The sequence below is a fragment of the Diabrotica virgifera genome, chromosome 3 (assembly GCF_917563875.1).
Source record: "Diabrotica virgifera virgifera chromosome 3, PGI_DIABVI_V3a".
NCBI classification, from domain to species: Eukaryota; Metazoa; Arthropoda; class Insecta; order Coleoptera; family Chrysomelidae; genus Diabrotica; species Diabrotica virgifera.
Window position 1 is genome coordinate 37,373,696 of NC_065445.1, and position 26,210 is coordinate 37,399,905.

General features: G+C 30.1%; 1 protein-coding gene across 3 annotated transcripts in view; it reads right to left on the reverse strand.

The window, feature by feature from the left end:
* The window catches only part of LOC114326014 (chloride channel protein 2), a 251,418-nt gene that overhangs the window by 183,441 nt on the left and 41,767 nt on the right, over positions 1–26,210 (reverse strand). Inside the window, exon 1 of one of the 3 annotated variants that reach the window (XM_050647861.1) lies at positions 7,441–7,641. The exons of the other annotated variants lie outside the window; for them this stretch is intronic. The gene's annotated coding sequence lies outside the window, so the exon portion shown is untranslated. Of the gene's footprint in view, positions 1–7,440; positions 7,642–26,210 lie in introns of those variants that run through there. 3 annotated transcript variants of the gene reach the window in all.

Here is a 26,210-nt window from a genome sequence, read left to right on the forward strand (position 1 = left end):
AATTAAAAAAAATATTTTTTTTATTACATCTAAAAAATTTTGTGAAAATATTTGACCGGCCTCAAGAGGCTGCGGCCTCTCGGTGATTGCACCGATTCATTTATATGGCCAGCACGCCACTGGAAAATAGTAGGCAAGGCATTATGAAGTGTCACGTCCAAACAAAATTACTGAAAAAAAGTTGAAATTAGTTTTTCACGGCCATGTTAATTATAACACGTCCACAGTTGAGCTTTAGCTTTAGGTTCATAAAAAGATATAATTGCTCGAAGCACTCATCAAAATATGGTATAACAGTAAGCATTTTAAATATTACTACTTTTCTATTTTCTTGACAATAATTAATTATTATTTAATGGCAATATAAGAAAATTATTGATTACTTCGGTTACGTATACAGTGTGTTCAGAAACTCCTAAGATAATTTTAATACAATTTAACCCAATTAGTTTAGTCCGAAAATGCTTCCTAAGAGAGCTAGAGCTCTTTCAGATGGAGTCTTGTAACTATATTTTTAAATATCTCCAGAACGCTTCTATTAAAAAAAAAAAAAAGAAAACTGGTACGCCTATTTATCTACCAAAGATAAATCTATTCCATCAATTACGAGTTTCTAGTACCGGGCATAGGCGTCCGTTTTGGACAGAGCAATGGTTATTATTTTATCGCATATCTTTTTTATCTTGAACTTTTAAGCATTTTTTGACACTGAATTATTAAATTGTGATGTCTTCTAGTACTAAAAGTACTCTTACTTTAAGTCGGTAGAATATCTAGAAAAATCAATTTAAAAATTTTGCGTTTTTTTAATTTCAAAAAAGGTTAAAAAATACTATTTAGAAAAAACCACAATAGGTATGTGTATGAATCTTTCAGAGATGAATCGATTTCATTAATTGCGAATTTTTATTTAGTACTGGTCATATGTGTCTGTTTTCGGTAGATCAACGGTTATTTTATCGTATAATTATTTGGTCTTTAAGTTATAAGCATTTTTGACACTAAATTATTAAATTATGAGGTATTATAGTACTAAAAGTTACTCCTGCTTTTAGTCGGTAAAATACACTTTTTATATATTTTTTTTAATTTTTTCAATTTATAAAACGAAAAATTTTGTATTTGATTTTAATAGAAAACGGTGTACTAGATTACTTCACAATTTAATAACCCAGTCTCAAAAATGCTTAAAAGTTAAAGACATACAGTTATGCGATAAAATAACCGTTGCTATACCCAAAACGGACGCTTATGATCGGTACTATAAATTCGCAATTGATGGAATAGATTTATCTTTGGAAGATAAATATGCGTACCCGTTTTCGTTTTTCTAAATAGAAGCGTTCTAAAGGTGTTTAAAAATCTAATTACAAAACGCCATCTTCAAGGAGCTTTAGGCAGCATTTTCGAACTAGGTGAATTGGATTTATATTTTCTTAAAATATTATCTGAGAAATCTCCGATAAATATACTATAATACATGCAATAAACTAATATTTAGATATTATTTATTAATTTATTTCAAATATGTATCTTATTTAGACATGACGAAAACGGAGAATTCGTTGGAAAAAATATTCCCATGAGATTTTTTTGCATAATCATATTCGTGAGACATCCCAGAATAAGGTTCAAGAAGTAGCCCACGTGAAAAGTGGTCCAAATTTTTTTTTATTTTTTTTGATCAAATTGCAAAAATAAATATTTTCGGCCCAGACACATTTTTTTAGGTTTTTGGACCATTTTGGACAAAAAAGGTCTCTTATAATTTTTCTCTTAAGTTGCTCGTTTTTGAGTTATAAGCAATTTAAAATTGAAAAAAAACGAAAAATGGCGATTTTTAAGGCTGAATAACTCGGTTAAAAATTATTATTATGAAATTCAGAAAGTGACCAAATCAAATATTAAAGCCTCCACTACATGATCCTGAAGACATTTGTGTCATTAATTTATTACGAGTACTAAGCTGTTATTTTTAATTATTAATAATGAGCCGTAAGATCGTATTGACGCGGCTGTAAATGTGAGTGCGAGTAAGATGCACCATAGACTGCCGGAATGGCATCTCTCTCGCACTCATCATTGCCGGCCGCCTAATACGTGCATGGCACTCATTATTTTTACTTAAAAATAACAGCTTAGTGATAAAATAATATCAAAAACTTCTTCAGGATCTTGTAGGGCGGGCTTTAAACATTTATTTGATCACTTTCTGACTTTCATAATAATAACTTTTAACCGAGTTATTAAGCCTTGAAAATTTCGTTTTTTTCAATTTTTCGTTTTTTCAATTTTAAATTGCTTATAACTCGAAAACAATCAACTTTAGAGAAAAATTATAAGAGACCTTTTTTGTCCAGAATGGTCCAAAAAATCTAAAAAAATGTGTCCGGGCAAAAATATTTATTTTTGCAATTTGATTAAAAAAATTGGAAAAAAAATTTGGACCACTTTTCACGTGGGCGACTTCTTGAACCTTATTCTGGGATGTCTCACGAATATGATTATGCAAAAAAATCTCATGGGAATATTTCTTCCAACGAACCCGCCGGTTTCACCTTGTCTAATTGTGTTAATGTTTTAATGAAATTAAGAAATAATTCGATGAAATAAAATTATTTTGACATAATATTTAAAAGTCAAATCAGTAGACAATTATTACAATGGTTTTGAATCGTCGTCATGGAAACCAATATGGTCGTCGTGATAACCCATTAAATTGAACGTTTGGTTTTCGACGGTTAAACTGCAAAACCTCGTAAGTCAATTTTTGGTCCATTATTACTTTTATACTTTGTTGGTTTATACTTTTTAATCTTTAAATTTAATGGTACTAGCGACATCTACAGAAACCTCATAAGTAAGATTTTAAGTTACAAAACCTCGTAAGTTGCATTTTTATTAGACAAAACCTCGCAAGTTTAATGATAGTTTAGGATTTTAAGTAACAAAACCTCGTAAGTCGCTCTTTGACAAAAGTCAGTAATGTTACTCTTTATGGAACGAGTCTGATATTATGAGCCGAGCGAGCCTAGCGAGCGAGGCGAATAACAGACGAGTTCGATAAAGAGTCTTTACTGACGTGGTGCATACAAAATTTTATCGACAACAATTTGATATTGGTTTTAACACTTACGTACAATTTACAATTTAAAAACTTTTTAAATTCTAGACGTCATAATAATTTCATGACGGTGATGACAGATAACTTTTGCAAGGCCGCTTTCGATTTTTATTCGATAGTTTTCAATATTGAATAATTGCTAAATCGGTAAAGTTTTAATTTATTTTATATGAATATAATTACAATATACTACAGAATTTTCCTTTTTGACATAAATTTAATTGATAATATCGCCAATTGTGTACAATATTTTTAATAATTAAAGTAAATAAATTTTAAGTTCACTCAAATACTCGCCATTCGATTACTGCTGTCGACCACTTACCTTCAATCTCGGTTAATTTGATTAATCGCGGCAAGTAAAGTAAAATTCTCCTTTCAGTAAAATAAAGTGTTACTTTACTGCCGCAAATGAGGGCAAATGAGTACAATAATGAATGCCGTTAGTGACGGTTGGCGATAAACAATATTACTGAATTTTACTTAATGGTAATGGAATCGTTACCTAAAAAGAACCCTACACACAAAAAACGAATAAATTGAATCCTACATAAAGAAGCCAAAATGTGTTTCGTCTCTCCTCTAAAGTTACATAAAACTGACTTACGAGGTTTTGCAGTTTATCCGTCGTTTTGACAACCTTGTCAAATAATTAATTTGTGTATTTTCACTGCTAAATAAAAATTGATATGACTCTATTTTTTGTGGCTTTTTTTCAAACGTACGGCCCTAGAAAAAATATTGTTCCTAACTCATGCGGAAAGTGTCTTCCCCGCACTCGACTGCTGGCCCGAACTCTCGGTCAACGGCAGTCTCGTGAGGGAAAGTATCACTTTCCGCACTAGTTTGGAAAATAACTATTCTGAACAACTATTACATATAAGCCAATTGGATTTTTAATTTAATTTTTAATTAAATAGGTACTTTAATTAAAAACTACATACTACAAAAAAAGTTTTTTACTATTTTGACTGAAAAGTTAGGAACTTTTAGGTTTGACTAAAAATACGTCAGTCAAAGGCTGAAAATGGAATTTATTTCTGGGTTTGCTCAAGGGTTTTGATCAAACCTAGGGTAAACTAGTTATAACGGAAAGAGACTGCTTATTGACTTTTGAACTTTTGACTGTAATATAGATATAAAGTATATGGCTATGTACCAGTATTTTGTGAAGTTCGTATTGCTGCAGATAGCCCAGTAAATGAACGGGAAATACGGCGATACCGTGTAATTTTCAGAGGCAACTCCGAATTGCATGAAAATTTGGATTTAGGTTCTACTTACCCTCCACTTTAAAGTTGAAATTGTGCCGTTGGTTGCTTTTACGTGGGGGGTGACAGTCACCCCTTCTCGGGGGTGAAAAACCATACGTTCAAGATAAGACAGGAAATGGATAAATTGACTGATTCTAAGTAACTTTTGTTCTATAGAGTTTTTTTATGTAAGTCAACACTTTTCGAGTTATTTGCGATTGAAAATGTTTATTTTTATACAAAAAAACTACGTTTTCAGACGGTTTTTCGCAAATAACTCAATATGTAAATGTTTGATCGAAAAAAATATCCTTAGCAAAAGTGTAGCTTATAAAAAACCGAAAAAATGGTGTATCAGTAAGGTCTATCAATTGATTATAAACAAAGTTGTAGCTCATGAAAATACGTTCTTATTCGTCTAATTCCAAATCGAATATTTCAAGGTGAAATCACCGAAAATTTAAGCACTTTTCGGGAAAAACCCATATAAACTTTTTTAAAGTGTTTATAGAAATATTTATTCGAATTGTGTATAAAAGTTTATAGCATTAAAAATAAGCGAGTTATGCTCAAAATAAAGTTGGCCCTATTTTTTTTGGTAAAAAAAATGAAAATCTCCCTGTGTTTAGCTCCCCAAATGAAATTAATCGCTACCGCTTTACAAACAATTTACTTAATTATCTATTTTTTTATATGATCTGTCAGTCTCACCGGTTTAAAGTGCTTATTTTTGAAAGGATTATAGTTGAAAAAACTAGAACAGGTCACTAATCACGAGTGTATGCAAATTTTGAACAGCCATATCTTAACCAATTTTTGTCTTGCGGAAAAACAAAATGAAACTAGCATATTAATAATAGCAAAACCTACATTTTTTTACTCTTTTAGATTTTTCTTATCACTAATACTTTTTAAGTTATTTTGAATAAAGGAAATTTTTCAAAAATTTTTAGAAAATTTTTTTTACTATAAAACCAAATTTTTCAAAAATAAGCACTTCAAACCAATCAAACTTAGAGATCATATAAACAATACACATACAGTTAAAATAAATGGTAAAGCCGTAACGATTAATTCTATTTAGGGTGCTAAATAGAGGGAGGTTTTCACAATGTTTTTTACCAAAAAAAGGAGCCAACTTTTTTTTCAGTGTAACTCGTTTATTTTTGGTGCTAGAAACTTTTGCAAAAAACAAATATAAAGCTTTTTTTTTGATACTTAGAGAATGTTACTAAGCTTTTCCCGAAAATTGCTTAAATTTTCAGTGATTTTGCGTTGAATTATTCGATTTGGAATTAGACGAATAGTAACGTATTTTTCATGAGCTACAACTTTGCTTTTACTCAATTTATGTACTTTACTGATACATTATCATTTTAGTTTTTTTATAAGCTACACTTTTGCTAAGAATATTTTTTTCGATAAAATATTTACTTTTTGAGTTATTTGCGAAAAACGGTCTGAAAACGTAGTTTTTTTTTGTCGAAAAATCAACATTTTCAATCGTGAATAACTCGAAAAGTATTGATTTACTTAAAAAACTTTATAGAACGAAAGTTGCTCATAATCTGTTAATTTATCGATTTCCGGGCTTATTTTAAACACAGGTTTTTCACCTCCCCCCCTGAGAAGGGGTGACTGTCACCCCCCAAGTAAAAGCAACCAACGGCACAAATTCAACTTTGAAGTGGAGGGTAAGTAGAACCTAAATCCAAATTTTTATGCAATTCGAAGTTGCCCCTGAAAATTACACTCCAAAACGGTCATTTATTGGGCTAAGAACGTTTTGTTGTTTTTTTTTCTATTAGTAAATTTAGTTCCGTAGCTTAATTTCCGGGTTAATATTTCTTTATCAGAAATACAGACTGTACCTTATTTGATTCTTCGCTTATCACTTTTGTTTGGTGACTATAAAATATGATATATCTACACTTTCTGTTGAATGTGTTATTCTGAAAATACAATTAGTTGTCACATATTATGTTGAGGAAAGTCCAACTGATAACCGGGTCAAACCATTACTATTTTTTATTAATTGGCTGATGGTAATAAACTAGTTGATCGTTTATCCAGATATTTTAATTATATATAGATAAAATGAAGAAAATAAAGAAAATCGCTCTATGGAAAGCCGGTAAAATACATTTTTTATGAAAATAGAATCTAGTACAAAAAAGCTTTCATGTCACTAAGTTATTAAATTAATAATACATAATTATTTCTCTAAAATGTTAGTTGAAAATAAAAAATTTCGTAAGAAAAACCCGGATTTCCGTTTCGGGTTTCGGCACAGGTAAGTATATGGATTTTCCAAGGAAAATTTCAGAAATTCGTGGAAAATCGGAAAAAACATCTCTGTGCAGAATTAAACAACGACGAATTTTGATTCGAGTGTTTTTTGTTTAAAGTTAAAATATTCGGAGTTACAGAGCAATAATTGAAAAAAAAAAACAAGATTTCAGAGCGCTAATTTGTTAGTAAATAAAATAGCACACTTTCTGCAGACTTTACAAACCAAAATTACTAAAATATGCAATCCTAAGATTCGATTCCAGCAATAAAATAGCTGTTAAGAACATTTCCTTGTTTTTTTCCTAATTTGCCCACAGCATTAAAGGTTTGCGCAGGTCAAACTTTTTTTTAGAAAAATGCAGAAACCACAGTTATGACATATTTCGTCCTTGAGCATATTCGAATATTTTTATGCCCTCATATATTAGCAGATGTGGTAGCAACTTAAGGTAGGCCATGGCTACAGTCGTCATAGTCTGGTTTTTTGATAAACATATCTTAAAAAACACTTTTAGTTATCGGACCAATACACTACATCATTTTTATTTGTCGCGGCACAGGCATAAGGACTGAAGTATCAATGTACATCTTGAACTACACACTTTGCAAATCAATAACTATAATTTTGCCTTTGACACAAGTACAAATAGATATTATGTACTCGTATATATTTCCTATTCAATTTCACTACAAATATTTGACTACACACAGACTCAGACAAGCCTTGAGACAAAAATAATAAAAACTAAAAATAAGAAAGCCCAAACTTACGCAACAAAAGATTGTGACAAAATATTCGAGCACTTGAGTTTCTTTCGAACCAACAACACTTTATTGTTTCAGAATAATTTTCACTGACTCGGGAAGCGATTTATTAACAAAATACACATTTACACTTTTATTAATCTGGGGACACCATAAAAATAGGACAGAGGCAATTGTTTTTCTTTGGATAGTATCCAACTCTCGAGTAGATAGTAAATACAATAACAAAACACTTTTAATATGCTATCAGCAACTTTCAAGATTTTAAACAATTGATTGGAGCTTATTAGGTTGTGATAAGAAATAGCTGCAGATAAATCAGTATTATATAATTATGTGTATAATTAAGTACCTAGAATGTAAAAAACAATAGTTGCAGTAATATTCTTTTAGACGTTTACAATACACAATAACGAATTATACACGTATCAATTCAGCATGCATACCTGATCAATGCATTGTTTGATACCACTAAATAACTTTGAATGCGACATTTATTTATTTTCAAGGAACTTAGTATTAACGCCACCCACACTAAAGAACTACATACATATAACCGTACTAAATGCTATGTATAAGTCGTCCCTGCCATTTCCAACTATCGAATGTGAAAAGTGGTACCTTTCAGGACAGCAAAATAACTATTTTTTGGAGACTCCTAAATCAGTGTATTGACAAATGGGAAAATTTTTATATTTTTTGTATGTAATGTTTAATCCTTGTTATAGTCCGTTCTTTAACGATAAAATATTGCAAAACCTCTAAATTTTAAAGAACCGCTTGGATTGACATGAAATTTGGCATACACATAGCTAACAAGTCAAAGAAAAAAAGTGATATTGTGCCGATATGTGCTTTTGCCCTGGGGGTGGTTTTCATCCCCTCTTGGGGGTGAAAAAATATTCGTCCAAAAAAAGTCAGGAAATCGATAAACTGGCTAATTTTAAGTAACTTTTGTTCTATAGAGTTTTTTCACTAAGTCAATACTTTTCGAGTTATTTGGCAGTGAATATGTTCATTTTTTCAACAAAATAACCACGCTTTTAGACGGTTTTTCGCAAATAACTCAAATAGTAAGTATTTTGTCGAAAAAACCTTCTTAGCAAAAATATAGCCTGTAAAAAATTTTAAAAAATGGTGTATATATCACTTCTCTACACCTAGTAGAAGCAGAGTTATAGCTAATGAAAAATAGGTTCATATTCGTCAAATTCCAAATGGAATACTTTAACGTGAAATAACCAAAAATGAAGCACATTTCGGGGAAAACTCATTACAACTTATTTAAAGTGTTTAAAAAAAGCTTCATTTTTATTTTATAAAAAAAAATTCTAGCATCAAAATTAAACAAGTTACGCTCAAAATAAAGTTAGTCCCTTTTGGTGTTGGTAAAAAAATCGAGAAAATCACCCCCTAATTAGTATCTTAAATGAACTTAATGGTTACGACTTCACAAGTTTCTTGACTCGTGTATATATTGTTTATATGATCTGTAAGTTTCATCGGTTCAAAGTCCTTATTATTGAAAGGGCTCTAGTTAAAAGGGGTTGAACGAGTCACTGATCACGAATGTATGCAAATTTAGAAACACCAAATCTCAATCAATTTTTGTCTAACAGAAAAACAAAAAAATACATGATATTCAGAAAAGCAAATCTGACATGTTTCTTGTTTTTCGAGATTTTTGGTATATCTAACAGTTTTTAAGTTATTTTGAAAAAAAGCATATTTTTCAAAATTAAAATTTTTAAAAATTTTACTTTGAAACCAAATTTTTTCAAAAATAAGCACTTTAAATCGATGAAACTTGCAGATCATATAAACACAACATAAGTAAAATAATTTGTGGGGCGGTAACGATTAATTTCATTTAAGTTGCTAATTAGGGGGTGGTCTTCCCGATTTTTTTTTGCAAAAACAAAAGGGACCAACTTTATTTTGAGCGTAACTTGCTTAAATTTAAAGCTAGAAACCTTTTTGTAAAAACAGAAATAAAGCTTTTTTTAAACACTTTAAAAAAGTTATAATGGGTTTTTCTAAAAAAGTGCTTAATTTTTTGGATATTTTACGTCGAAATATTCTATTTGAAATTTGGTGAATATGAATCTATTTCTCATTGGCTATAACTCTAGTTCTACGAGATTAAGAGACCTAACGCGTACACCATTTTTTTTACTTTTTTATAGGCTATATTTTTGCTAAGAACGTTTTTTTCGACAAAATACTTACTTTTTGAGTTATTTGCGAAAAACCGTCTAAAAATGTGGTTATTTTGTTGAAAAATGAACATATTCACTCGCCAATATCTCGAAAAGTGTTCACTTGGCGAAAAAGCTCTATAGAACAAAAGTTACTTAAAATTAGTCAGTTTACCCATTTCCGGGCTTATTTTGGACATATATTTTTTCACCCCCAAGAGGGGGTGAAAGTCACCCCAGGGCAAAAGCACACATCGGCACAATATCACTTTTTTTCTTTGACATGTAAGCTATACGTATGCCAAATTTCATATCAATCCAAGCGGTTCTTTAAAATTTAGAGCAAAAACCGTGAAAGAATGGACTATTAGATTGATAACAAATTTGAAATGCTTATCATTTTTGTCTTTCCAAAAAATCACATTCGTTACTTTGCTTTTTGTATTAATCAAAGATTTGTTTCGGTCCGATGATTCAAAGTAGCGAATGTATAATAGCGAATAACTGTATAATCAAATAATGAAAATCCGTTAAAATGAAATCATAAACTGCCTCACAAGAATTTCTTGGAAGCGATACTGAAACAAAATTCGCACAAATTGTAAACACGTGCATTTTATTCTTCTCAGCAGTTTAGCATTTTCGACAGTTTACAGATTATAATTGAGTAACTGTTGAATAAATTACGACACAAACTAACGAATGTGACACATTCGACATTTAGCGCTGTACAAATATACCGTTAGTTATATTTATACAAATAATACAAAACAAAAGTATCGAATATAACCATTTTCGTCAGTTTGCAGTCAACCAAATGAAAAAATGTTCATATTCGATGGTTTAAACGGCATATTTCCCGCTCTCCTAATCAAGCTACAATAACGAGAATTTGCCACAAGATGTATCACGTATTATAATGCGAGGGCAAGGTATCGAATCTGCCCGATTTTTCACATTCGATAGTTGGAAATGCTAGGGACGAAGTTACCTAAAATACTAAAAATAGGTACATTATTGTTAAAAACCCGAAAAAGTCTTAAACCCCAACTGCGACCTGAGGCATGCTCAGAATACTTGTAGGGGAGTGCATATAGATTTTCACTTCGGAAAAAAATCAAACAAGATAGAACTTTCTGTAATTTCATTAAGAAATGTTTAATAAACAACATATCAAAAAATTCTACTCGAGAAGTGGGTGCTTCATTTTTTATTAAGCAAATGAACTGTGAAAATAGATGTTTTTTTAAATAACTCCTAAAATATAAATTAAAAAAAAAACTGACTTGGTCATTGAAAAATTCAGAAAATTTTACAAAAAAAACCTTATATAAAGATTTTTCAAAAATTTAATCTGTAGCTTCTATATTTTTTTATTTATAACGCTAAAGTCACCCTTCTCACAAACATTGGCGCACTGTAAACTAGCGTACGGCGAAGTGCACGGTTGAGTTATTTTAATGTAATTCTTTAACTAATCAATTAAATGAAATTTTAAAATTAAACATAAAAGAAGAATAATTAAGCTATCTTAGAGTTATAATAAAAAGAAACAAAATGTATGGGCATAAGTACGGTGTGGGCTGAAAGTGAGACTTACATGAATTTTGTTTAAAAACGATTTAATAATGTGTAACTAATACAATTTTTCTTATAAAACTCTCAATTTTGCACAACTTACCTTTCAATCATCTTACTAAACGATGTTCCATTCAAAAAAAATCTCAAAAATTTAATTCAGATGATACGATGTCTCAAAAAACGTAATTTTTGAAAACTTCATAGTTTAACAGAATTAACACCATTTTAAGACGGTATTACTCTATTTTTAACAGATCTATTACAGTTTTATAGGTGTTTTTTAAAGCTCAGAATATAGTCTTTAAAATGCACTAAGTTATTTTACTTCAGAAATGAAATAAACTATTTCTTTTTGAGAAAATTAAGAAAGATAAAAAATCTATCACAAAAACCGAAAATTACCAGCTAATAAAATGTTTATACAAAGTGATCAAAACTTTTTTCTGTAAAACTTATATAAAGTACATTTAATAATAAGCTTCAAGAATAATAAATGTTCACCAAAAAATTTTTTTTAACTCTTATACAGTATGTCTGCGTAACTTGGAACCTATAGGTAGATAACTTTTTAATTATCAGTTTTACGAAAAAAAGTTATTCTGTATAAAATACTCTGCATCGTATATAATATAAGATGCAACCATCAAATATAAAATTTTATTAATTTTATACGAGGTATGTCAAAAAATATGAATTTCACTCAAGAGTAAAGTACCTTTATATTTCACAATATCGAAAATTGTTATAAAGAAAAGTTGTTTGGAATTAAAAATATGTTTCAGTGTTCAACTACAACCTTCTAATTAAAATATTGTGAATAATAAAGGCACTTGACTCTTAAGAAAAATTCGTATTTTTTACATACCTCGTATAAAACTGAAAAAGTTTGATATCTGATGGTTGTATCATAGATTTTAGACCAGGTAGAGCATTTTATGAAGAATAACTTTTTTTCTTAAAATTGATAATAAAATACTTAAAATAATTGTAACAAAATGATGATGGGTATCCATAATTTGAGAAAAAATTGAAAAAAAAATTTCGATTAGAATAATGTAATTGTATATTAAAACATAGTTTTTAATTTCAAACAACTTTTCATAATGGCAGTTTTTGATATTCTGGAATATAAAGGTACTTTACTCTTTAAAGAAATTCATATTTTTGACATAACTCTTATAAAATTGATCAAGTTTGATATCTGGTGGTTGAGTTTTAGATTTTTGACTATCCAGAGTATTTTATGAAGAATAACTTTTTTTCGTAAAATTGATAATAAAAAAGTTTTCCATGTGGTTCCTAGCTACGCAAACATACTGTATAAGAGCTTCTGTATAAGAATTTTCAAATTGTAATGCCATATTCCGATTCAGCATAACCAAAAACAAAATAGAAATATATTTGATCAAAGTAAAATGATGAATTCAATGTTATTTTTAAAATTGTTTATACAAAACAATTGTTATTGTTTAAACAATTAATAAACAATTAGCGACCAAATTTGCGAGTAGAACTTTCTACTTTAACATGTATAGAAACTAACAAAAGTTTTAGAAAAATATAAGCTTGTTAGAATTATTCCGAAACAATGCATGTTTTCGTTCTAATGGCACTCCCTTATTGGGAGCTTAGTAAAGAAATAAAGGAGCGATGCAGGGATGATCAAATTCTAATCTTCTTGTTTTTACGTAAACCTAACTCTGTCTGTTTTTTCAATGTGCCTCTAGTAAGTTGTCGTTCCATCGTTTTCGTGGTCTTCCCACTGATTGTCTTCCTATTGGGGAACCGACTCTCACTGTCCTGACTACTCTATTTGTTGTCATTCGGCTTATGTGGTAGTTCCATTTTACTCTTCTGTTTCTTTTCTGTTTCTCTACTAGTCTGGGCAGATTATCCCAGAATAGGCCATTTTTGGAAAAGTTATTTACCAGCAATTTTATTGCTGGAATCGGACTTTATGATTGTATATATTAGTAATATAGGTATGCAAACTCCGCAGATAGTGTGCTATAGTCCGTTCGCTAAAGTCAGACTCAACTGGCTAGTGATTTAAGCTAGTAATTTTGCCAATTTGATAAAATTGCCAAAAAATTATTACTAAATAGTTAATAATTACTAAATATTTAGTAATTTTGCAAATTTTGTCAAAATTGGCAAAAAACAAAAAAGTTACGAACTAAAATCTTTAGCCATTTGCGTCTGAGTTTAGCGAACCGACTATACCTACTTTTTTTATAAACAGAATGGCGCCCGAAAATCGTGTTTCTTCCAATTTTTGCTCTATAACTCCAAAGATTTTTAACTTTACACCAGAAACACCCAAACAAAAATTCACCGTAATTAAATTCTATAAAGAGACGTGTTTTTCCCGATTTACTTCGACGAAAATTTTCTCCGAAATTGCGGGTTTTTCCAACAAAATCTTTAATTTTTAACTAAAATTTTAGATATGTAATTGTTTATCAATAATTAAATAATTTGGTAATATAAAAGCCCTTTTCGTATAGATTATAATTCCGGAAGCCGATAGAAATTGAATGAACAGTTTAGTAACAATTGAATTGTTAATTAAAAAATTACGGTCGCTATAATAACCACAATAATTATGATACATAAGAATAACTATACTTGTTGTATAAAAATATACTGTATCTATCTAATATACCTTACAGAATTGAAATTGGACTATTTAAGAGGCCTCAGGAATATTTTAAAGTTATAAACAATTTTTTGGCTTTTATCAAATAGAATATCTCGGGAAATATTAAATTAAATTAAATTATGAAAACGGTATTGGAAAAAATCGGCCGGACGCTTCTTTTAAAAGAAAAAACATTTAATTGTGATGAGTGGTTCCTGAGATACAACCGGTCAAAATTGACCGGCATTTACGGCAAAGATATAAACAATAGGATCATAGTTTTCGAGCCATCACCTTTTTATTTCGGTCCCCTTTCTCCACACCAATTTTAATATCTTTAAAATACTCGTAACATATATTATTATAATAAAAACTATCGATATTACGAGTAAAATTTGCCAAAAATAGCAAAATTCCAAACAAAAATTAGGTTGGAGAAAATGTAATCTCAAAGTTCAAAATGGGTATACGTTAAAAAAATGCATTTTCTCGGTTTCCCACAGAGCAATTTTCTTCATTCTTTTTTTGTTCCCAAGTAACTCGAGTAGAGACATCTAAATAACGCATTATTAAATGTCAAACTTGCTTTTGTTTTGTTATAAATTATAATAAATTAATTTATTTATTATAACAAAAATTTTTAATTTGTTTAATAAAATATTGTTTAAATAATTATAGCTTTCAAATGAGAATATTTGTGTTTTTAACATTAAAAGGTACAGTTGTAATAAGTTTATCAAAAAAAAAGTCTACAAGTGGAAAAAATAAGTAGTTTTCTTTTCTTATAAATAATTTAATCTATTATAACAAAACAAAAGAAAGTTTGACATTTCACAATGCATTAGTTAGATAGCTCTACTCGAGTTACTTGGGAACAAAAAATGAGAGAATGAGAATGAAGAAAATTGCTCCATGGGAAGCCGAGAAAATGCATTTTTTTAACGTATACCGATTTTGAACTTTGAGATTACATTTTCTCCAACCTAATTTTTGATGGGAATTTTGCTATTTGTGCCAATTTTGAGTCGTGATATCGATGGTATTTATTATAATAATATATTATGTTATGAGTATTTTGAAGATATGAAAATTCGTGTGGAGAAGGAGGACAAAAATAAAACGGTGATGGTTCGAAAATTATGATCCTATTGTTTATATCTTTGCCGTAAATGCCGGTCAATTTTGACCGGTTGTATCTCAGGAACCACTCATCACAATTAAATGTTTTTTCTTTTAGAATAAGCGTCCTGCCGCTTTTTTTCTAATACCGTTTTCATGATTTAATTTAATTTAATATTTCCCGAGATATTCTATTTGTTTATAAGCCAAAAAATTGTTTATAAGTTTAAAATATTCCTGAGACCGCTTAAATAGTCCAATTTCAATTCTGTAAAGTACATTAAATAGATAGGTACAGTGTCTTTTTTATACAAAGCTCATAGTTATTCTTATGTATCATAATTATTGTGGTTATTATAGCGACCGTAAATTTTTAATTAACAATTCAATTGTTGCTAAACTGTTTATTCAATTTCCATTGGCTTCTGGAATTATAATCTATACGAAATAGTTATTTATGAAACAGTTCGTGAAGTATGCTTTTTGCGAACGCACGCGGTTTTTAGAGCACGAGCGACAACGGAGCGAGTGGTATACATCGCTTAAGTTCGCAAAAAGTACTGCACGCACAGTATCATACAATATTTTATCTACGATAAACAAATAAAAAAACTGTAACTCTTCGTCACTGGAATTCATTTCTATTCTACAATTTTTAGAACTTCGAAGTTTAAAAATCCTAACTATATTCCGTCTAATATACTTACCGTTGCACGTCATCCGCGTCATAGCCCGTGACGTCACATGATCCCAACACGAAATATTTAGGCGGTAGGTGTGTTCTTTTTTAGAATCATTTTGCCGAGTACACTGGAATTACAGCCACTAGACATATTTTATTATATACGCGTTAATATTTGAAGATTTCTGTTAATGTTAACTTAAAGAAATACACAATAATATTATGTTTCATTTAATTTGTACAAATGGATTATAAAGCGTTTTTATTAAGCGCATTTGTTCGGAACACACTGTAACTGTAATCGAACGAAGGTGATATTTTGGCATAAATTGGTAACAATTATTTGACAGTTGCGGTGATGACACTTCATATTTGTTTTTATTCTTTACTATAAGTATTTGTTTTATTATATTTACTGTTTTTATTATTTACTTTAACGTAAGATTTTAACTTAATTCTTGTTTTCTATTTCTAATGTTTTTATTTATTTACATTGAATATTAATTTGTTTTGTTGTATAATCCACTTCCGCAAAAATTATGTGATATATTTGATTTAAAATGAATTCAAGAATTTTTTGTAATTGGGCAACAATGTCAACTTAGATCTCTGACGTAGATAACGTGCAACGGTAAGTATATTAGACGAACTGTACTTTCAAACCACAAAGCTGACAAAAATTTTGTTGTAAGTCATTGCTCATATTGTCATCACCATGACAACGTGAAAATTAAGGGTATATTTGATTATATGAAAGTGTGCCAAAAACCGATTGAAAGTGAGCGAAAAATAAATCCCATTTAAAATACAGTGTTCCTTCACGCACACTTTAAACCCTTCACGCACTACTATCTATAATGACAGTTTTCACAAACTAAAACTTATATACATAATATGACATAGAGTAGATAAAGGGCTTTTATATTACCAAGTTATTTAATTATTGATAAAAAATTACTTATCTAAAATTTTAGTTGAAAATTAAAGATTTTGTTGGAAAAATCCGCATTTTCCGGGGAAAATTTTCGTCGAAGTAAATCGGGAAAACACGTCTCTATGTAGAATTGGAGTTATAGAGCAAACATCGAAAAAAAAACACCATTTTCGGGCGCCATTTTGTTTATAAAAAAGTCTCACACTATCTGCGGACTTTGCATACCTATATTAATAATATGTACAATCATAAGATTTGATTCCAGCAATAAAATTGCTGATAAATAACTTTTTCTTGTATTTTGCTAATTAGCCTAGAGTACTTACCCAGTTATTAATTTTGTTCACCTTGCACCTCCGTCGTAAATCTGTACTTCTAGCTCTGTCCCATAGTGTCTTACCATCGATTTTTCGAAGGGTTTTTTACCTCTGCTGCTTATAGCATTTTTTAGCTCTATGTATTAGGCCGTGTTTCTGCCGCGTATGTGATTATTGATCTGAAGATTATTTTGTAGATTCTGTCCTTCATTTCCTTTCTGATATTTATATTTTTCCATATTGTTTCATTCAGGCAACCTGCGACTCTGTTTTGTTTGATCTATTCACTTGTTCTTCCTGTTTCGAGGTAAAGTAATCCGTGTTTTTATCTATTCAAAAATAGTGAATAATGAGCATGTTATGAAGTGGTTGTAGAAAAACATTTTTGGTTAGAATTATCACAGCTATGTTTCTTGCTTGAAATATTTGGTTACACACTCTTGGTAAATCGATGTTTTCCGTCCCCCCTACGAGGGGATATTTCAGGGGGAATCCCGGGGATAAGAGTGGCATACTTTTTACATCTTTTTGGTCTCAAAAATTCAGCTTGCTCGTCTCGTTTTTAGAGACCAAATCACAGACTTGTTGTCTGTATCACAGATTAATCTTCTTAAATGTATTGGGACATTTGACCTTACTCTGTTACTTTGATCAAGTCACAGGAATTTGAAATCTGTTCGCGACGGGAAATTAATTCATCCAGAGGAATGGAAAGGCAGATTCATTCTCATAGGTTGAAATGAAAAATGTAGACAAAATCTTTTGTGGTATCAACAACGTGCGTGATTTATGAGGAATAAACGTTTACTGATACTGATAGCCAATTTGTTTGTTGACAATATAAACTGAGAGGTTAGTAAATCATCAAGAACAGATTTTTATTGTATTTCAGACGATTAAAGTCATAAAAAGTAAATCTTGTGGGAACATTTAACAAAACTTTGATAAATAAATTTATTTTCTAAACAAATATTTATTGTGGTTAAAAGCAGGTATTTATAACCAGATTGTGCTGGTTCGATGTAGCAAACACTGTGAAAGTTCCATTTTATTTTATGGGAACCAAAGGTAATTTATTTTATGGGAATAATTAAAAATACTATATAAATGCTTTTGTTTGTGTGCCACCTCGAAAATTGTTCTCAAAATATGAGGTGGAAATCGAAACGTTAAAGATAAAGTATTTGTCATTGAAATTGCGGTTTTTTCCCATAAAATAAAGCAGTTGTTAAATAGTGCTACGATAAAATATTTTGAGAACTGCGAAAATCGTGAATTACAATCTTCATTATTTATGTTTCAATTCTGGAAATGTTAAGTATCTTATTTTGAATAATAGAACACCGGTCTACATTGGATCCAAGAAAAGTAGTAGTTTTAAACAGGTAGGTACATACCTATTAGTACGCCAGGCAAATAAGGCAAAAATATACCTGTTCGAGACACTTGAGCAGCCAGGTCGCAAATAGGTTTATTGGGTACTATTTACCTAATAAATTATAAATACAAAAATGTCCGTCACAGTTCGGACGAGAATTTTAGTTATTAACAAATAAGCGTCAAAAATGGCAGTGTTTTCGTTTAAATCGCTACAGGTAAAAACAGGGAAATTAAATATGTTATTTATAGTGTCCTTCTTTTAGTAGATGAGCAAAGGTTTAAAATGACAGTTTTTGAATTTTAGTCCGATCCTTTGTTGCTTCGGAAATTTCAAAATAAAATTAAAATTTCGAAAATAAAAAAATTGCTATAACTTTTGCGAAAATGACCTTAAGACTTTCATATTGCATGAAAAGTTGAGTCAAACAGTCCATATAATGCACAAAATGTTTTAAGACGATTCGTCAATTAGTTTAAATATTATTCAATTTGTTTATCCCAAATAGCTTTTTTTGCAATGTTATTGTTCAGAAAATAATAATGATATAGCAATTCTGTGGAAACTGAGTGAAAAAAGAATAGTTATGTTTTCAACGCATTTAAAAAAATCATTAAAAAGTAATTTTTATCATTCCGAAAATATTTTTCTAAAGTAGGGTCATTTTTGGCTTATAAACATTTTGAATAACTTTGTTAATATTAACTCTAGACTAAAACTACTTTAAGATTTAAAAATCTGGTATTTTTACACAAATTTAAAAAAAAATCCATTTCGCGTAGGTTAATCAGGGTCAAAGTTAGCCACTTTTTTATTTAATTCACAGCTACTTTGTTTATAACAATTAAGCAACCTAACTAGCGCCATTTTGAAATTCAAGGTATATAGTTTATGTGCAAAGTTTGACTAAACTTTGAACTTCAATAAAGTGGTTAATAAAGCTTTAAAAATTACGTCCTCACGAAATCGATTCGTGGTCGGTGGAGTGGAATAATTATTAAAATCCTTCACTAAAAAAATGAAATTACTTCTTCAAACATATGCTGCAATTAATATCTCCGGAGTTTGTTGATGGATTTTGATCACAATTTTTTTAATTTGTATGTACTCGTAGTCTTGTAGAGTACGTTATGTACACATATCCCCACCTAACATTACAAAATGTTAGTGGGAACCCCCCTTCTCACTCAGGGATATGAAAAATAGATTACGACCGATTCTAAGACCTACCGAATATACATATATCATTTCATAACAATCGGTCAAGCGGTCTCGGAGAAGTATGGCAACTAACAGTGTGACAGGAGAATTTTATAGATGAAAATATGTAGATGGCTATTAAAAAATAGGGGTTGGCAATAGAAGAGTGAAAATTAAGGGTTGTATGTATTTTTTAATTCTACACCACAGAAAATTAAGGTAGACAATTTTGTCCAAAAAAAATCAAAAAAATGTCAAGGGGGCCACCCCCCTTATAATTTATGGGCATGAAAAATAGATTAGCACCTATTCTTAGTCCTACAGGATATACGTGTAAAATTTCATAAAAATCGGTCAAGCTGTTTCGGAGGAGTATGGTAACTAACACTGTTACAGGAGAATTTTATATATATATAGAAGTAACTGTGAATTAAATAATAAAAGTGGCTAACTTTGACCGCAATTAACCTAGGCAAAAAGTTTTTTTTAAATTCGTGTAAAAATACCAGCTTTTGAAATCCCAACGTAGATTTACTCTACAGTCAATATTAACAAAGCTTTTCAAATTGTTTTTAAGCCAAAATGACTCTACTTTAGTAAAATATTATCGGAATGATAAAAATTACTTTTTATAGACTTTTTTAAATGCTTGCAAAATATAAGTGTTCTTCTTTCATGTGCTTTACACAGAATTGCTGTATCATTATTATTTTCTGAACAATGCAACATTGCAAAAAAAGCTCTTTCGGATAAAGAAATTGAATAAAATTAATAGTAGATTATACCACGAGTCAATAATGATGGCTATTATTCCCGAGGAATATTTACGAACCGAGCCGCGTTAGCGGCGAGGGAGTAACATTCCGAGGGAATGAGAGCCATTATTGCGAGTAGTATACTCTACTTTATCTACGACAAATTAATTAATTTAAGATTTTTAATGAACAACTTTATTTGTTAAAAACATTAAAATTAGTAATAGTACAATTAATAAACTGAATTGGTTGAGAATCATCATTAACTTTAGTAGAGTTTTTAATACAAATATTTGGGATCTCGATTGCTGTAGAACAAGAAGATGGTACATTACTGTTTATCTCTTTAGCGATAGTATCTGCTGTAGTTGCCTTGTTTCTCATAGACTGATCAATATATCCTTCAGCTACCTGTGTTGACTTCGAACACGCCATTCGTTGAAGGTTGCGTACGTTTTATTATAAATGGATTTCGATGTTTCAGGTATTAAGGTAGATGCTGTTGCTGTAGCTAGTTCTACAATTTCTGGTGGTGTACAATTAAAAGATTCTTCATTTTCGTCCATCTCAACACAAACTGTCAAATATACTATTCGTTTGACAGTGACACTTTTTGAGGTTGATTATTTTGTTTCCGTGGTGAATTTTGTGATTGCCAGAGGGATTAATAGCTATTAATCCCGCATTATTAATCCCTAAGGGATTATTATATGGCATTATATTGCAAACACCACAAGTATAATACATATATTATGTATCAGTCGTAGTATAGATAAAACTAATTTAAAATTTAATCTTGAAATTATACACAGGGTGAGGCAGATAACTGGCCTATTAGAAATATCTCGAGAACTAAAGGCAACAGAATCATGAAAATTGGAATAAGGGGGTTTTGAAGGATTATCTATTAAATGAAAATATTTTCATCTCTTTGCAACTTCCGGTTATACCGGAAGTTGCTTATAACTTCGTTTTTTTAAATGGGACACCCTGTATATTTTTACATTTTTGGATTCTCTTCGATGTCTTCTTTCTTAAAATATAAGATTTTGTAATATTATACAGGGTATTTTAAAAGATAATTACGTTTTTTTTATTAATTTCGTAGCAACATTCACACCCTGTAGAATTGTAGTAGTCTGACATCTAAAACTCTACTTACGTTCAAATGATTTTTAATATACTCTACTATTGTTAAGAATCATTAGTATAGCTAAATTTTTAATTTTAGTATACAGGGTTGGTCGAAACCCGGTATGAGTATTTTCTGAGTTTTCTTCAATGGTATTTTAGTATTGTAATGAAATGATATTTTATGGTACTTTTTTATTTCTTAAGCATTCCCTATACCTAACTGCTTTAATTTGTGCTTAATTGTTAATCGCACCAACAATCTTAACTAAGAAGGTATTTCGATAGCTAAACCATTATTGGTAATTTTAAGAACCAGTCTGGATTAATATGTATTTATTTCGGAAAAATTATTTGGGATTGAGTATTTTCACGGCCAACCTAATAAAATTTTACGTATTTTTTGTTGCAATTAATGTTTAGTTTGAATCACCAATAACTCACAAATTAAAGCAGTTAGGTATAGGGAATGCTTAGGAAATAAAAAAGTACTATAAAATATCATTTCACTACAATACAAAAATACAGGGTGTTCCATTTAAGAAAACTCAGAAAATACTCATTCCGAGTTTCGACCAACCCTGTACACTAAAATTAAAAATTTAGCTATACTAATGATTCTTAACAATAGTAGAGTATATTAAAAATCATTTGAACGTAAGTAGAGTTTTAGATGTCAAACTACTACAATTCTACAGGGTGTGAATGTTGCTACGAAATTAATAAAAAAACGTAATTATCTTTTAAAATACCCTGTATAATATTACAAAACCTTATATTTTAAGAAAGAAGACATCGAAGAGAATCCAAAAATGTAAAAATATACGGGGTGTCCCATTTAAAAAAACGAAGTTATAAGCAACTTCCGGTATAACCGGAAGTTGCAAAGAGATGAAAATATTTTCATTTAATAGATCAACCTTCAAAACCCGTTTATTCCAATTTTTATGATTTTGTTGCATTTAGTTCTCGAGATATTTCTAATAGGCCAGTTATCTGCCTCACCCTATATACGCAGTATAGTCCTCCCGCCCGGGAGCCATTTTGAAAATTTCGTTTTGGCCCACGCTTAAAAGTATTTGCCCACCTCTGCTCTAGAGTCTAGAGTAAAAATTTAACGTTACACCAGTAGAATATTATTTAAAGCTGAGAGTCTCCGTTGAATTTAAATTCAAAGACAAACTTAGGTTAATTTTTAGTTTTACTCAAAATAGTAACCAACTTCTGGAATAAACGCTTTCATTTTTTACTGTACGTTACAAAGAAAAACAATAATAATACCAGAAATTTTCTGTATTAACGATAATGTTATTTCAAATCATACTCTAATATCACCTCAAAACTGTTAAATTAGTTTAATGTAAATATTAGATGAAATAGAATATTGTTTGTTTTACAACAAATTAGATAAGATAATTTAGACAAAAAGTAAATTAATTACCGTATCTTATCTTATCTGTTCATAATTGAGGACAATCGAAAAATCCGAACCAATGTCAAACAAAATGGTTCTTCATTATGTTTAATTAGTTTTTTGATAAATTGCAATAAAAATCGTATAAAATAAAAATCATCCAGACAGACATTGGCTTCGTTGGAAGAGACGTTCGCATAATTGCAAATTTTTATTGGAATCACACAGCAGGGACGCCTCTTGTCGTGCCTGCTTTTCAACGTTTAATCCGAAAGAATTTTTTAGAAATGCAATTTTTGAAAAACAAGAAAGAATAATATTGTTAACAGTGGGGTCATCAATAATTTACGATATGCGGACGAAGCCGACGCCGACGCCGTAATCCCAGCTCTATTCAAGAAGATCTGCAAACATTACTACTTCACAGTGTTGTTGAGCAGGTTTACCAGACCTAGGGAATTTTCCCTATACCTAGGGAATTTGGAGCCAGCTTAGGGAAAAAGGGAGTTTTATTCAATTCTATGACAAATCTAGTTAATTCTTAAGGCCGCGTCTCACCATCAAATAATTTGATTAATCAGTTTGAGCAAACTCCGGAAGTACGTCAAAGTGACATCACAATTGCAGTTTTTTTGAAATTCTAAAAATCTGTGCTCTCACGATCAGTCTAGTTTGATCAAATTTTTTGTATTGAGTTGTCTAACTTGTTTGTACTTTATTTAAAATTAAAATTTTTCATTATTATCCACAATGAACACTCAGGATGTGACGTCACTAACTGTAACTTTCAGTTTGCTCAAACCAGTTTGATCAAATTATTTGATGGTGGGACGCAGCCTTTAATATTCGTAAGACGATTTTAAAAAAATGATTTTATAAATTTTACAAAATTGCGTATATATATATATATATATATATATATATATATATATATATATATATATATTATCTACATGGAAATCGGATTATTCGGAAATTCGGGGAATCACAGCGATACGTCAAAGTTTAGAAATGAAGAGAATATTACAGATATCGATTAAGATCGATTTTTACGATAATTGCAATTCGGGAATTCGGGGAATCACAGCGATGCGTCAAAGTTTAGATGTGGAGAAAATATGACAGATTGATATCGATTTAGATCGATTTTTACGATTATTCCCCATTTGATATTAAGGATTAAAGGCAAATAAACATCAATAAGGTTATGTTTATGTTATAAATCCATAATTTATCAGGGTTTCTCGTTTCTGGGTTGTAGGATTAAATTATTGTCCATATATATAAAATCCACGAAGAAATTTATCTGGGATTGAGTTCTACCATTAGTATGGTATAAACAATGATCTTGGCGTAAAACTTCGAGATGCTGGAATCAGTTTCTATACTTGGACTATTATTATTTATAATTTAGTTGGACACATTTTATCACATTATTGAGTCGAAAAAGAACAACTCTAATAAATAAATAGAAAATATAAAAATATTAGATAACCATAAATCCCATAAATGTTCGATTTTTGATTGGGTGTGTCGCTTGTCAATAATAATCGATTCGAATCGATCATTTTTAATTTTGACCATTTCGATTATTGTACAGTTTGGAAGTAGAATGCCAGAAGTGTACAATATTTTCCGTACAATGCCAGGATTGCCCAATTTCGGGGGTTGCTCGTAACATATGTATATACAAAAATACTGGGTCTATTCGCAGAGCACATCCTGAACTTACCCAGAGGGGGCACGCCTGCGCATTTGCTGTTCACGGGGAAAAATTCGACCTATCCAATTCCCAGTTCTGTAATGCGCATGCGCAGAATGGGAATTCTAGGGTAAAAATGGTCGTCAAGTTGTTAGGGAAATCTAGGGAAATTTTGGCAAAAATTCTAGGAAATTAAAAAAAATCATCTGGCAACCCTGTTGTTGAGAGCTGTAAGGAAGTGTGTCTGGATCTGAACATACGGAAAAACAAAATAGTCGTAATAAATAAACAACTAGTCGAGGAAATGAAGCATTTTGGCTCGCAATTTTTTCGTCCAGCATGGATTTACTTGAAATTTTCACAGAAGGTAAGGAATAGTCCAAGGATCATTTTCTATATCATACCGCTGTACGCTAAAACCTTGGAGGTGGTTGCCACCTCATCTCGGGGGTGGGAACCCTTAATAAAATTTAAACATGTAAATCGATGTAAAAAGTAATTCTAAGAAAAAAATGTTTTTTACATTTTTTTCGTAAAATTAATATTTTTCGAGTTATCCGCTCTTGAAAGTAACAGTTTTTCGTCGAAAAAATAGAGTTTTTTAGAGGGTTTTTTGAGAATACCTCGAAAAATACACATTTAATCAAAAAAACTACAGACAACGAAATTTTATCTTTTAGTAAGACAAACTAAATTCTTTTTCTATAATATCTTTAAGACCAATACAAACCGAGATCCGGCATGTTAAAAGTTAGTTTTTCTCGTCAAATACATAAATAACTGGAAAACTTTGCATTTTTCGAGGAAAACTTAAATTATCCTTTTTAAAGTATACAATTAAACCTTTCAAAGAATAATAATAAAAAATTTCAAGCATGAAAATAGAGCGACATGATCAAAAAAAGGCCGGTACCTTCTTTTCTCTACGAAAAAATCAGTGAAAATAATCCCCTAACTACCCTCCTAATTAAAAATTGGTCTTCACCTTTCTGTAATCCCTTGTATATTTGTATTGTCAATACACCCAAGAAGAATGACCTATTTAAAAGGCCTTATTTTAGAAAAATTGGAGTTTAAAGAAAAATTGATTTTTTGCAATTTCGTATTTTTCACTTTTTACTTCAAAATATCTCCGAAAATACTGGAGACACGAAAAAAATGATACACTACTAAATTGTAGTTTGTCTAATAAGTAAAATCATATTGTGCATATATTTTCATCACAGTGAATAGTTAACCAGATATAGCTGTTTAAAACCTCTATTTACGAGCAAACACCTCCTTATTCGAGCCCCTTAAACCCACCCCAATTAAAAACTAAGGGATCTAACGGAATTTAATTTACATAGACTTATAGCTCTTCAATAATCCTACAAAATCATTTTTGAAAAACTTTTTATCGCCCAAAATGAAGGAGCTATGTTTATAAAACGATTTTTTTTTTCGAAATATTCGAATAGTCCGCTTATGGAACATTTTCAATGCATGTATAAAACCACAGAACTGGTTCGTATACTGGAAGATAACTTAAAAACTATTTGTATTTGTACTTCTACATATTTGTAAATTCGTATTTTTGTGTAAATAAATGTTTTTGTAATTCTTTAATTCCACTTTTTTTTTCTGTATAGATGTATTAAATTATCTACTTATAAAAATTGTAATGTTCTTAAGGGTGGTTTTTAAGGGTTCAAATAAAATTATGATATTATATCCTAAAGCAT